The 13,880-nt window shown below is 46.1% G+C and overlaps 1 long non-coding RNA gene across 2 annotated transcripts in view; it reads right to left on the bottom strand.

The window, feature by feature from the left end:
* LOC125319465 overlaps positions 1 to 13,880 on the bottom strand; it is a 220,995-nt gene that overhangs the window by 148,133 nt on the left and 58,982 nt on the right. The window contains exon 3 of one of the 2 annotated variants that reach the window (XR_007200744.1): positions 2,055 to 2,138. The exons of the other annotated variant lie outside the window; for it this stretch is intronic. This is a non-coding gene — a long non-coding RNA (uncharacterized LOC125319465). Of the gene's footprint in view, positions 1 to 2,054; positions 2,139 to 13,880 lie in introns of those variants that run through there. 2 annotated transcript variants of the gene reach the window in all.

Raw genomic sequence — 13,880 nt, 5'->3', positions numbered from 1 at the left:
GCACCGAGCGCTCTGCGAGCGGCGGCGAGGCAGTTCCCGCGCGCGGGCGGAGCCACGCGAGCCGCAGTGTCGGTGGCGGAGCGAGGCGCGGCGGGAGCAGCGGGACCCGGCGGTGCCCGAATGGCCCCGTGCAGCGCGTGGTGGAGCGAGCCCCGGGAACGCCCGACCGAGAGGGGCGGCGCGCGGGCGGCGGCTGGCGGCGGTGGCGGTGGAACGGAGCCGCGCCCAGCCGAGACGCGCGCTGGAGCGGAGCGCGGGGGGGTCGTCGCTCGGGGGCCCGGCCGAGACGTGGGTGCAGCGCCCGGCAGCGGCAGCGAAGCTGCGACCAGAGGAGGCGACGCACGGAGAACTGAGCGGCGCGGCCCGGCCCGGCCCGCGCAGCCCCGAACGCGACCCCGGGAAGAGCGCGCAGGCACCAGCAGCCCCGACAATTCCAACACGGGAGCGACCGAAAGAGAGAGCAAAGACGCAGCGAGACAGAAAACAGCAGCCACTCGGAAAAAGGAAAATACCGTTGTAGCAAAGATTTTAGGAATAGTAAAATGGTATAATGTTAAACAAAATTATGGTTTTATAACAAGATGTGACAACCAGCAAGACATATTCGTGCATAGAACTGCTATTAAAAAGAATAACCCTGAAAAATGCATCCCAAGCTTGGGAGATGGAGAGGTGGTAGAATTCAAAATTATGCAAGGTAGAAAAGCGTTACAAGTATCACAGGTCACTGGGCCTGATGGTGTTCCTGTAAAAGGCAGTATATATGCTAAAAATTGTAGTCATGTTAGACAGTATCTCCATTATAAGCCCCCCCCTACAGTCTCCCTTTCCTAATCCCACCTTTCCCTTTTACCCTATGTCCTATTACCCCCAGTGTATTCCCAATCTGTTTTTTCATCCATGGTTTCCCTCACAAAACCATACCTTTGCCAATTGTTTCCCCAAAAATCCCTTTCCAATGCCGAGTGGGGGATGAAAAGGGGGAGGGAAGAAATTAAACCCTCTCCTGCCTCAGCTTCCCCACAAAGCATGCTCAGAGAGTTCTGTCTCCCTTCTGTCAGCCTTAAGATGTTCCAGAGAATCTGTTTGGACATTTAGAGACTCAGGAGGGTGGCTTGTTTTGTTTTGAAACTGTTCTTGTTATGTTTATCCAGTTGTTTTCAATGTTAAGTTTTACATCTCTTTTTGTTAAACGGGTGAAATGTCGGGGTCTCCTCCCCCCACCATGTAGCCCTGGGAGAGGGGCCCTGGGGGGGAGACACGGGATTTCCCTGCCCCTGGTCAGCCTCGTTCCCCACTGGTTGTTCTGTGTTCCCCAGTGTGGCCAAGGACCCTCGGGTCCCGTGATTGAGCAGTTCCTCGGCAGAGCCCCGGCCATGCGGCTGGAGAAATAAACATCTCTGAAGCATCTATCAAGAATCCGTCCATATATATTTCTTTTCCACGGGACTCCTGGTTTGATATAGGCATGTTACAGTATCCCCGCTGTAACACTTCTCCATCAGGTGAGATGCTTCACTTAGTACAGATTTTCACAATGTAGCTGGGTACCGGCTGCCATTTTCTTAGATCTTGCAGTTCCTCCTTAGCCAGTGTAACCTTGTTTGCTGAGTTCAAGTCAGCTGGAACAAGGTGAGGAGGTATCTAAGTATGCATAAATGCAAACTGGAAATGACAAAATAGGTTACAAATGCTCTAGTCCTTACACAAAAATTAGTCTGCAAGGCACTTTGATTCCTTGCTTCTGGAAGCATGAGAGCTCCCTTGTCAGAAAGAAGGTTAAATGACTTGCCCCAACAGTCCCATACAGCAGAGGTGAGGTCAGGTTTAGAGGGCTGAGTCCTCATCTTGTCATTCCACCAGCAGGCCAGCAGGGCATATTAACACTATAATTATACATTTCCCATCTGCCTCTAGAGCTTTTTGCTAGAGCTAGATAATTAAGCTCTCCTTCTGGCTACGTTCTTTTAATGAAATGGTGCATGTAACACAGCTTGGTATTTATTCATGCTAATGAATTTTCAAAACAATCTGAGACAGCAACTCACCTTTCACTTGTGTGATTGCAGTACATGTCCAGCATCATTCCCAGTTTAATGATGCCATGTTTCACGGGTCAGTCTCCTTTAGAAGGCAGTCTGTAACATAAAATACAGCAGTCTCCATCTGCAGTCAGGCTGTTCTGAATGAAAAGCAGGTCCCGGCTTGAACTAACAGGAGCAGATGCCAGCCTCCCCCTCCCTTTGAGGTGATGATGGTGGTGTATTAATTTTTAGAATGAGGTCAGAAGTTTATTTGCCTACTGAATCTCAGTTAGCAACCTCACATCTCGTAGGCAAGTAAATATAAGCCTTCAGAATCTGACACTCCTGATGTTTCTTAACACAGAGAAGCAAAAATGTAAACCTCAAATTTACAAGAGCCAGCAGAGGTTGCATATTAATACCTCAGTTGCTTGAGATGAGATGGTTTGGTAAGCACAGATCAGCTCTCTGTCTCACAGAGACCATGGTAGTCAAAACCATGCTGACAGCTGCCTGCCGTGGTGGAGGGCTGACGTGCATGGGCTACATCAGCGGTCATTTTCTAAAGATTGTGGTTTCCAGTGTCAACACTCTTGAAGTGACTCTGATGCTCAGGATACATCCTTGGAAATATCTCTGTGAGTAGATGCAAGGGGCTGCAATATAGTTCTCTTGTCCTGGGAGACAGGTTCTGGCCCAGACACTCCTGTCCCAACTGGAATAGGATTCTGAAAAGTCCCTGGTCCCTGATCCCATCCCAGGAACTGGATGCACAGCCCTGATCAGGACTAGTTCTGGAGATCTGGGGTATTTTGAAGGCATAGGAGGTCCAGCTCCAATGACATGACAATAGTAAGATGAAGGCACAGTAAATGGGTATATACTGCCACATTACAGCTGCAGGGGAATGTGACCACACAGGTAGCCAAGGCCACATGAGCTGCTGTCATTCCCTCCAATGCCAGGAACTGTGGGGTCTTTCTCCTAGCTGCAGACTCAGACTCCTGGCTCTGTCCTGCCTCCAAGGAGCAGAGCCAGCCAGTGGCAGCAGCTCCTGCATTCATCCACAAAAGGATGCATAAAAGGTGCAGGGCTAGGGTCCCAAAGGCAGCTGCATGCCTGGGAATAATAGTGGTCTCCTTGTCACCAACCGTGAGTGAGCCAACGGGACAGTGACACCTCCAGGACATCAAACAACTTTGTGAGGGGCTGGGTCAGGGGAGGTATGGAGCCCCAGCTGGCTTGCTCAGAGATGCCCTGCTTAGAAATAAGCCCTGCGGCAGCTCCTAACACTCTGGTCTCCCTGGCTCATGCACCACAGGATCATGTTTATTAATAAAAGACAGGAAAACTAACTGTGATGGTTTATAAACTGTGTGGGTATAAATCCGGCTCACCCAGAGGAGAGCAACGCCACCAAGGACTGAGGACTGGCTGAAACCAAAGCTGAGCTTTGCAGAAATACTCCTTAACTTTTATGTGAGACGTTGCTGAGTCTAATAAATCCCTGCCTAACACCTTCATTAAGCGGGATTTACTGTAATATGCTATATATGCTTTATGCCTCACCTGCATAAACAGCCATGTTAATGCTATAAATTACAGTGTTCATATTAATGTATCACAGGCACCTCAACCAAGGTGAAATGCTTAATGGATTTCAGTAAGCACCTGAATAGCAAGAAAGGGTGGAACAAGAGAGAAGCTTCTCTAGTAATTGAGACAGACTGCGTGAGTGCTCTAAGCCTTACAAAATCATTCTTAAAAAATAAAAAGGAAAAAAGATCTAAACCCCCAAAGTTTTGCATGCTGCAGTATTAGTGCTAGACTTCAAGGCTTTCTAACGGAAATTGGCTCTGATTTGTGAGATATGCATTACATCATAGTCTTCTTTTAGGACATTATGTCATTCCTGCTGAGACGCATTATCTCAGCTTGGCCCAGCATTAGCAATTTTTGCGGGCCTACTGCAGTGTTTCCAAAGCACTGCTGGGAAACACAGATTGAAATCTGAAACGTTTATCTTTTACAAAGCCGAAAAAAGAGGAAAGATGTTAACATCAGGCATCGCTGACTTCCTTAACCCTCTCTTGGCTCTGCTTCTTACTGGCACTTGGATTTGATGTCTTTGGACATGCTGCACAAATGAAGCAACTTTTAAAAGCTCATCAGAGGGGGCATAATACTGTGTTTCTTCCCACTCCCTAAGAACTGCCCTTGCAGCTGCCTGAAAAACACCTCCCCAATCTTTATAAGATGTCAGCATGAATCAGACTGTACCTACATACACTGACAAGCTAGGTTCCACAGACACGTCTAGAACACATATTAAGAATAAAAGGGGAAGGCAGTGAAAAGCTTTATGTGACTCAATCTCTTATTAAAATTTTATGTAGAATCAAGCAACTCTGGTATTCTGTTTTTCAACCCCTACAGAGATCATGCACACCCATATGGATCTTCACAGCCCAATCCTTTTGAGGACACAAAAGCAGAATTCCAGGAGGTTTATGTTAGAGAGCATTTTTTATGCAGGGAACTGAGAAGATAGTATCTCTTCTGATTTCAGCCATGAAATTAGAAGCCAATTTCATCTCAGTGCATCCAAAACAAGGTTAGAGGCTGTGTCATGAAGGGACCAGACAAATGCTTTCAAGATAAAGCAAGGATATTTCCAAAACCTTGGAGAATTCCAATACCTCTCTCCACAAAAGCGCAATTAAAAAAAAAAAAAAGAGTTGCAAGTGCTAAGAGGAAATGGGAAACATTCAACCGTGACTAAATTGCAACCCCCTCTCTTGTTATAAACTAATTCTATTCAGTGGAGAGCTTTAATTTCTCTGCTCCATTTTTTACTCATTTTGTGTGTTCAGTGTTTGGTGCTTTAAGTCTCTCTGCTACAGCTGTAGCATATTTTCTAGAAAGATTGCAACAGCAACTCTTTCCATCACAAATGCATGTTTAGTGGCATAACTAGAGCTTGGGAGGCAGGATGTTCTCTAATCCTTCCAGACATCTCTTTCTCACTTGGAATAAAAGATCATTCTTTCCTTTTTTTCCTTTTAGATGGCAGAGCTGGAAAAATGGATCATTAGGAAGAAGAACAAGTTCTTGTGTGTACTTTACACCTGCTGTCCCCACCTCCATATTTGCAAGGTGAATTTTCTCGTCCTAGTAGTCTACTTGCATAGGCAGAAGTTTTATGGTTTAGGGTCCAAGGGCTTTTAATTCTTAATGCTCCCAAAGAGATTCATGTGACAAGTCCCCATCCTGCTACACTTTGCTGGTGTGACAAGGTAACACCCTGTTAGATGTAAAATTGCTACCCACAGGAGGAAAAAATCACCTTGTTTTGTTAAAGAGCCATTCATAAGAGCTGCAAAAAAGTGGGTTTCTGGACATTTTCACTGAAAAGATACTTATGGGATTTTGGCAATGATTCCTTTCGCCAAAAAAAGGAGATGATGATTTGTAATGCCTCATCTGAAGAAAACACAGATGTCATGACAAGACAGTGAATTACCCACTGACTGAAGTGTCAGCAAGGCAGCCCACAAAGAGGTGGGCTGACTGGCTGCTGAGTCCTTTGGAAGGTCAGGAGTAATGTGGTATATAACATGTAAGAGCTGCTAGATTCACTGAGGTGAAATGCTGTTATAGACTGGTGCTCCACGGCTCAGGACATTAGGTCACAATTCACAGACAGAGTAGAATATATTGATCTGAGACATCAACACTTCTGGAAGATGATTCATTTAAGGTATCACAGCAAAATGCACTTAAAACTCAGACCAAGTAAATACAAATATGTTTGCTCTTCTTCCCAAGAACTTGTAAAACTGAAGTCATAGCATTATAAAACAATAGGATCAAACTCCTTCAGATAAGCAGAGTATAAACCTGCATTATTTGTTGGACTCTAGGGAAGTTTTTGTGCAGGTTTAAATGAGAGTATAATTTGGCCAGTGGTGCCAAGCAATAGAGTAGTAACAAACTGAGCTCCTTAGGAAGGACTTGTGCAGGTTTCATGAGTTCTCCAGTCTGCACAAAGAAACCCCCTTCTAGCAGAAGCTGCTGGATGAAGGCTGTTACCAGAGGGCCTCACCCCAGCAGGAAAATAATACCTGTGTGCTGGGGGGGGGACACAGGAAGGGATGCTCTATCCCACAGCTTCCCTGCAGGTGGAAGTTTCCCCTCCCCTTTCCAGCAGTTCCCTCTGACCTCATGCCCTGCCAGCTGTGGGATCCCTTCCTCCAGCAGGTGTTGGTCTGATTTCACATCCTGTGGACCCCCCATGCCTTTCCATCTCCAGCTCTTTGTGCCTATGTGAACAGCAGTCTGCACCACATTCCTCCTCATGTGCCTCTGGATATCCGGAGTGCTGGAGAGGCCAGCTTGGGACTTTCCCCTTGACAGTAGGTTGTCAATTGCTGTGGGCAGCAAGAAGCATTCAGGAGACCTCTCCAGTACCCAGCCCCAGGCAATGCACAGACTCAGCTGGAATTGCCCGAGGTCAGGATACAAGGGCTCCAGACCCTGCCTGCACCCTGGGAGTAAGCCCTGCATGAGTAAGTCTCCTCAGCTGCAAGAGAAACAGTGAGGCCAAAGGCGAGCCTTACCATATTCTACCAGAGCTGGTTCAGTTTCCCAGTACAGAAAGCCTTAAATATTCCTTCATCTTCTATCCTTCTCATTCCAACATCCTCAGACATAATTTAGAGAGATTCTTTTAATTTTAATCAACTTTAAACTCCTATTCTTTTCCCCATTGGTGGGAATTGGCAGCCTATGCCTGATTCGCCACTGCACGGCTGTGGTTTTACAGCTGTGTAGCTCAATCAATTTTGTACTTCCCTGAGTTATGAGGCTCACTGATGAATTTATGTCAAGAGAACACAACAGGCTTCTCCAGCCTGCTCCAGACCCAGTGAGAGAGCCTTAACTTGTGGGGCTACAGCTCACAGCTTTAAGTTAGATGGGGAAGGAGTCTTTTTGTCAACAAGTGAAATGCTTGAATATGTATTTTTGAAAGAATTGGGTCAAACTTGATAAGTTTCCAAGGGAAAAATATGGTACAATTATATCAAAGCTCAAAATTTTTGTGGGTTTTAACATCGGGGAATTTGTTTTAGAAATGCTGCATCATTTGCAGATGACACAAAGTTGACTGCTGCAGCTGACACACGTGAGCAACTGGATGGGGATCCAGAGGGACTTGGGCACGCTCTAGGACTCATGGAAGTCTCATGAGGTTCAACAAGGCCAAGTGCAAGGTGCTGTACATGGATCAGAGCAGCCCTGGTATCAACACAGGCTGGGGAATGGACAGATCAGAGCAGTCCTGCCCAGAAGGACTTGGGGGTGCTGGTGGGTGAGAGGCTGGACATGACCCAGCCATGGGCACTCACAGCCCAGAGAGCCAAACGTGTCCTGGGCTGCATCCAAAGCAGCACGGCCAGCAGGGCCAGGGAGGGGATTCTGCCCCTCTGCTCTGCTCTGCTGGGACCCCACCTGCAGTGCTGCATCCAGCTCTGGGGTCCCAGCACAGGAAGGACGTGGAGATGTTGGAGTGAGTCCAGAGGACGTCAACAAGAGGATCAGAGGGACGGAGCATCTCGTCTATCACGAAAGTCTGAGAGAATCCCTTCCAGTACCTGAAGGGAGCCTACAAGAAAGATGGAGAGGGACTTTTTACAAGACCATGCAGTGACAGGACAAGGGGGATGGATTCAAACTGAAAAAGAGTATATTAGGAAATCATATATTAGAAAAAAAAATCTTTACTGGGAGGGTTGTAAGGCATTGGCACAGGTTGCCCAGAGAAGTTGTGGATACCCCAGTTCTGGAAGGTTCAAGGCCAGGTTGAAGGGAACTCAAAGCAACCTGAAGGAAGCTGTCCCTGCCTTCAGCAGGGGAGTTGGAATGAGTTGATCTTTAAGATCCCATTGAACCCAGGCCATTCTACAATTTTATGATTTTCATTTGATGTTGAAGAATAAAACTTTTTTACTTCTACTTTGGTAATACTGTGCTCCACTTCAAAACTGATCCAGGTGTCCCCTCCTCTAAAATGAAAAAAAATGGTTTTGAGAATATTAAGCAATGTTAAAATGAAACTGAAATATATTTTACAGGTCCTCCAGCATTTGGGCATTATTTCAATTAAATTCTTTAAATTTTCTTGTATTTTTATCTTACAGTTTTCCCATAATCTTTTGTTTTGTTTAGCCACAAGACCTGTTTTTCACTCAGCTGTACTACACAGATCACAGCCAAGCAGGCATTGGTTCAGCACATTCAGCACACCCACTCTGGACAGAAAATGGTGGGACATGACAGAAGTCCAAGCCTTGATAGTGGACACCTGACCTTGCCATTAACTCCAAAGTCAGCACAGAAATGTCTTTTTAGTGTACCCAAGGCTTTTGGTTTCTCCTGCAGCTTCCTGAACATGCCATGCCCTGTATCCTGAGGATTCTGCATGTTCATTCATCCTCTATCTAGTGTAGGTAATCAAGTAAAATTGTCTCTGACTACTGAACTGTTCTCATCTACTGAGCATATATGTGTTTAGCAAATTCTTTAAATTTTCTGCCATGTCCCAGCATTGCAGTCTAGTTCCTATGTCCACTGACTTATGGGTTATCCTCTCATCCCATTAATTTATTTTCAAAGAACGCTGTTTATAGAAGAAATTATGCCTCCATGTTGTTAGTCCTGATTTTATAGAGGAGCTGTGTAAAGTCACTGTGGTCATCCCAGGAGAAAACTTCCTTGTGTCTTATTCGTGTGAGAATCAATATGGGTCTGACTTAAACCCCACTGCAGCCTTTTTGCTGGACTAAGCCAGCAGGCTCTTGTCTGCTCTGCTGAAGCATTACTGGAGACAGAGTTTTAGCAGAGGACTCCTTTTTGATCAGGTTTTTTGACTCTCGGTGAGGGTGATTTTTAAATTGGCTTTGTGTGAGCAAAACAGAACATTTTATGCGTACCTATAATATACTACATCTGTCACTCTGTTTTATAACCTTGTAACTTGAAAGACTTTTAACTTTCAAACTCTTGAGGAAAATTCACTCTACCAATGTGTCAATGGTATCCAGTCATCCAGACTGACCTTTCAATCCCAGTATAAGGTTCTGAGTGGCACTGCTCTCTGTACAACGTGAGTGTCCCAGTGCCAGTATTTCTGTGGCCATCCTGGAGACAAATGTTGATGCAATATCACATTTCACTGTAATAGCTACTGTTAAGTAGACATGTACTCCTTATTGCATCAGCTTGCCATTGGCACAGGGTGGGAAGGCAGGCTTGCAGGGGAAGGTGAACTTGAGTGAGACCCAGAAGGCTAGCACCTGGGAGCTAGGGATGCAAGGCTTATTCACTGGGAGCCTTGCTCTCTTCATTAGAAACTCATTAACACACAATCAGAAAGAGCAATCTATGGCCAGCAGCAAAATATATCAAATACTCTCCACTCCTCCCTATCTGGGTTACAAGGAAGTGCAAGGGGATGTTGGATGATACCATAAATAGGTCCAAACAGGAACAGGCTCACACCTGAGAGTGCTCAGGACATCCTCATGATATGCAGAAATAGCTGTCAAAGCACTCTGCTGCTGCCAGTAAAGCTGTGAATTCAGAGGGCATCCAGTGTTTCGTATGCAACAGTCTTCTTGGGGCTGCAACAGGGGGGTAGGGGTAGCAGAAGGAATCCCCAGCTGCACTCTATTCCAAAAAGGGTGACAGATTTGAAGCAGGTGCTGAGGCTTTAGGTTGATACGTCAGCTTTCAAAATGCTGCTTGGGACCACCTTGCCCAAGTTCCTGGGTCCACACCGCTGCCCCAGGGGTTACTGAAACACAGAAGGTCAGCTGCTGGCTGCATTGCCCCAGGGCTCCTAGTGGTCAGGGATTGCTCCTTTGCTGTCCCCAGCAACACCAAGAGTGAATTTCAAACATACTGGAGAGCCAAAATAACCTGCTGTGGCTCCTATCCTCATTTGCTGCCTGAACTCTCTTCTCTCTCCAACCCATGTTGCCAAGGCTCAGAAGTGCTCTCTCCTCCTGTTTACAGTCAACAACTTACCCACCTTTGCTCTGGCACCTCCCAAAAAAGGAGAGGCTCTAGGTCTATGTCTGGATGATAGAGACGGAAGAGGTTTTCCAGATTCAGTGGCATGGGGATATGGCTTGTGGGAGGGAATACCATCTCTCAGCCAGGAAGCAAGTGTCAAAGCCTGGTTTCTGTAAGACAGTGCAAGCAAGAGCTACATACAGCAGTTATTGGAGATTTCTTCTTGAGCATGAATGGCAACTGTTGAAGAAGGATCAAGAAAATAGGTGTTCCCTCATTTTGCCCTCTGTCTGTGCACTTGGTGGCCGTAGCACCCCTCCCCGGCAGAGCTGCAGGCTGGCTGTACGGAGCCAAGTGAGCTCAGCTGACACAGTTTTAAAAATGAACTCAGTGAGGTGAAAAGATCATTTTTCTCTCCTGACATTTTCAACTACTTAGTTGCTTAATTATCTGTTACCAGAATATCTCCTATAAGCACCAGTAATTTTTCCTATTAGCAATTAGTGAGAACAGTTATTCCACTGAACTTTGTGCAGCTGAATAATAGATTAATATCCATCCCTCTGAGTATGACTAGATGGGGCAGATTCCCAGCTGAAGTAGGCTGACTTAGCATCACTCAGATCAACATTTTACTTTCATATTAAAAAAACAATTTTAAAAGGCTGTATCTTTTATTTCTTTTTCAAGAATAATGACGGTATCTCCTCTTGTTTGGGTATTCTAGCAATCACATGCCCTTTTGTCATGCAAATAATTTCAGTAGCGATCCAGTGAACAGATAAATCTCTGCCTTGCCCGTAACCTGGTTATTGATATGCTCATTTGTAGAACCAGCAGCCAATAGAAATCCCCTCAAAGATGCAGGGTTAGAGTAAGGTTTAATGAAACTTCCTTCGCCTTACATCTTCCAGCTCCATAATATCCCAAATATTTTAAAGAAAAGAACTTCTAATGGAGTTATATCACAAGCAATAACTACACAAGGCCATTAAAACTTGGAATGGAAAATTCATACCCTAAATGTGATATTACAATTAGATCCATTCTGTCATCTACAGATAAAATAGCCATCCCCCTCCAGAAATTAAGCAATCAGGTCCTGTCTTTCAAAGACTTTGCAATACAGCAAATTCAGTGTTCATAAGTTAGGAGTTCCTGTATAAAGAGCAGACTATAAATAGGGCTGAAATATACTTTGAAAGAAAAGTAGTATTCTTGAGAAACTTCTACAGAGAAAAAAAAATTGGACAAGTCCACTTCTGAGGGTTTTTCTTGACAGTTTTGATGAGGCATTTATAATTACATCCCCGAGAACTGATCTGTGCTATTTTAGAACTGTTTCAACTTTTGCAAGCACGCATGGATTCTGCAAGTAATTGACAAGGTTTCCATTTTGAAGAACAGTTACAGGAATATTGTCCTTTTTTTTTACACGATAAAAAAAGGAAAAAATTATATCTATTTTTTAAAAAAGCATCCTTACAGCTGCAGAGGGCTACGTGTGATTTTGATTAAAGCCAGGAGCTAGAGAGGTCAGCCCCATCTGTGTTTCTGTCTGTGATTACAGAGCAGCTTCGCTATGCTGCTGGCCATCCGGCAGCACGGGTGAGACCAAGGCTGGTGTGCATGTGCCTGGTTCCAGCAGAGAAACATGAGCTAACCGATCAGATATCCCACAGTCCGAGGTGTAAGCCAGCCCAAGACACTTCTGCCATTAGCTGACCCTGTTCAGCGGCTGAGGGCGGCTGAGGGCAGCTGCTGGGTGCCCGACACCCATAAGACATTCAATCCCTGTGCTGCCAGGGGTCACCTGCCGCCCCACAACACACCACACATGCCTGACCATCCCAGCACGGACCCCACATGGCTCCGGGGGGTCTGGACATCCCTCTCTACCCTGGGCCATCCCCCAGGGCTGTCTGGGCTGTCCCATCTCTGCAGCCAGTGGAGGCAGTGAGGGCAAATGGAGATGTCACTGTTGAATTTAGGCAGATACAAAAGTTGACTTGATATTCTCTGCCACACCCTCCATGAGATGCTTAACAGGAGGTACATGCCCACCCTGTTGCCTTTGGGGCAAGAGGTGGAGGAGCTCAGCCTCCACTCAAAGACGGCTTCTTCTTCACATGTAGAGGAAACAAAGTCAGGGGAAGCCATGGGCACATGGGAAGAATAAATTTAAAGCCTGGTAAGGGAAGTGGTAAGTGTGGGTCTACAACCTGGTCCCTTCAAGAAGCTGCCAGAGAAAGGTTCAGTAGGAGAGGCAGTGACGTGACTGACCAGCTCCAGGGATCCTGGCATGTACCAAGGGACCCACATTATGCCGACTTCTCTTCTCAAGTTGCTTCTAAGAAGAATGTTTACACTACTCATAGCTACTCACTGAAGGGTATTTATTTGCAAGCAGTCCATACTATTTTGTGTGTGTGTCCTGCCTCTCCTCAGTGCGACCACACAAGTGAGTGTAACACAAAAGCAAACTATGCTTTTCCATGGATAAAAGCTTTTAACAGAAAGCTCCAAAGCATTTGCTCAGCAGTGAAGCATGGCGCATGTGCACAGTGGCCTTCTTCATTTCTGAGGAAAGTCACTTTTCCAGAGGATTGGGCAAGTCTATGTACAAGAACTGTGAAAAGCAGATCCTTGGAGAAGCAGCTGACTGCAGAAACAGGCCTGCTGCAGCCAGGAGGGAGGGAGGGAGGGAGGCAGGAAAGGAAGAAAAAGAGCATCTGGTCTCCTTGAGGCCAAGGAGGGATTGGAGGGGCGGGATGTTGTTATTGGGGAACTTGGCCTTCTAGGACCAGGCAGCTGGAGAATGGTACACCATTTGCTCCTCTCACTGACTCCTCTCTCATGTCAGAGACTCCCATGGGATACGCTCCAAAAGCAAATGCAGTTCCCACCTTCCCACTGTTGGCTGCACATCCTTCTGAGGAGCAAGCCTTGCCTCCACACAAACATCCTGCAGAGCAGGTCATGCCAGTAGCAACACATGGGGACACCTGCATGGCAGCCAGGGGCCTTACCACACTGGCTCTCTAGAGAGCCTCATAATTTCTCCTTATCCTATATCTGACCATGGCAGTGCAGTACACTGGATTTTGCCGTAACAGCTCTAAGTCTCTTTTCTCTGTCAGCTTGTTCAATACATGCCAACAAGTGCTGGTTTGCCATACTATGTTTTAAAATAGCTTTTCTGAATTGTGCCCATCCTTACTACCATCATTAAAGTTTTTGGCTCTTCCAGGACAAGGTTGCTATCATGAGAGAAAGCACATAACTGTGCTGTGCTGCCTTTTAGACTCGGGCTCCAGCTCCTTCACTCCTCCGGCCACAGATGTGAACAACAGGCTACGACTTTGCTACAGCTCTTTCTGCCATGTGTCCATCTGGCTAAACCTTCCTTTGGTCCTTTTCCCTTTTCAAAGTGAAATGCCTCCCCACAGAGCTGATGAGACAAGATTTCTGGAAGTGCTGTGTTTCAGCGGCTCTAAACTTAACGCATGAGTAAGGCATGAACCATATGTTCAGAACATATTTAGGAAAATCTGGGGAAAACCTGTCCTCTGTGGAAGTGTTCCTTCCCTTGGTGTAACGACTGCAACATACCCGAAGTTGGTTTGTATCCCTCCATGCCTTGAAGCTGAGTGTGTCTTTGTGGGCACCAGCAGAGGTTGACGTGGTATCCTCAGGCAAGCAATGGTTGTGTGTAGCACAAACCAAGAGCTGTGCATGACTCTTGTTCCTGGTGTGTCACCAGGACATGGTGACCCCAGC

Source organism: Corvus hawaiiensis, chromosome Z (assembly GCF_020740725.1).
Source record: "Corvus hawaiiensis isolate bCorHaw1 chromosome Z, bCorHaw1.pri.cur, whole genome shotgun sequence".
NCBI lineage: Eukaryota > Metazoa > Chordata > Aves > Passeriformes > Corvidae > Corvus > Corvus hawaiiensis.
The sequence above is the reverse complement of the archived record's forward strand: the minus strand, read 5'-3'. Positions and strand labels throughout refer to the sequence as shown.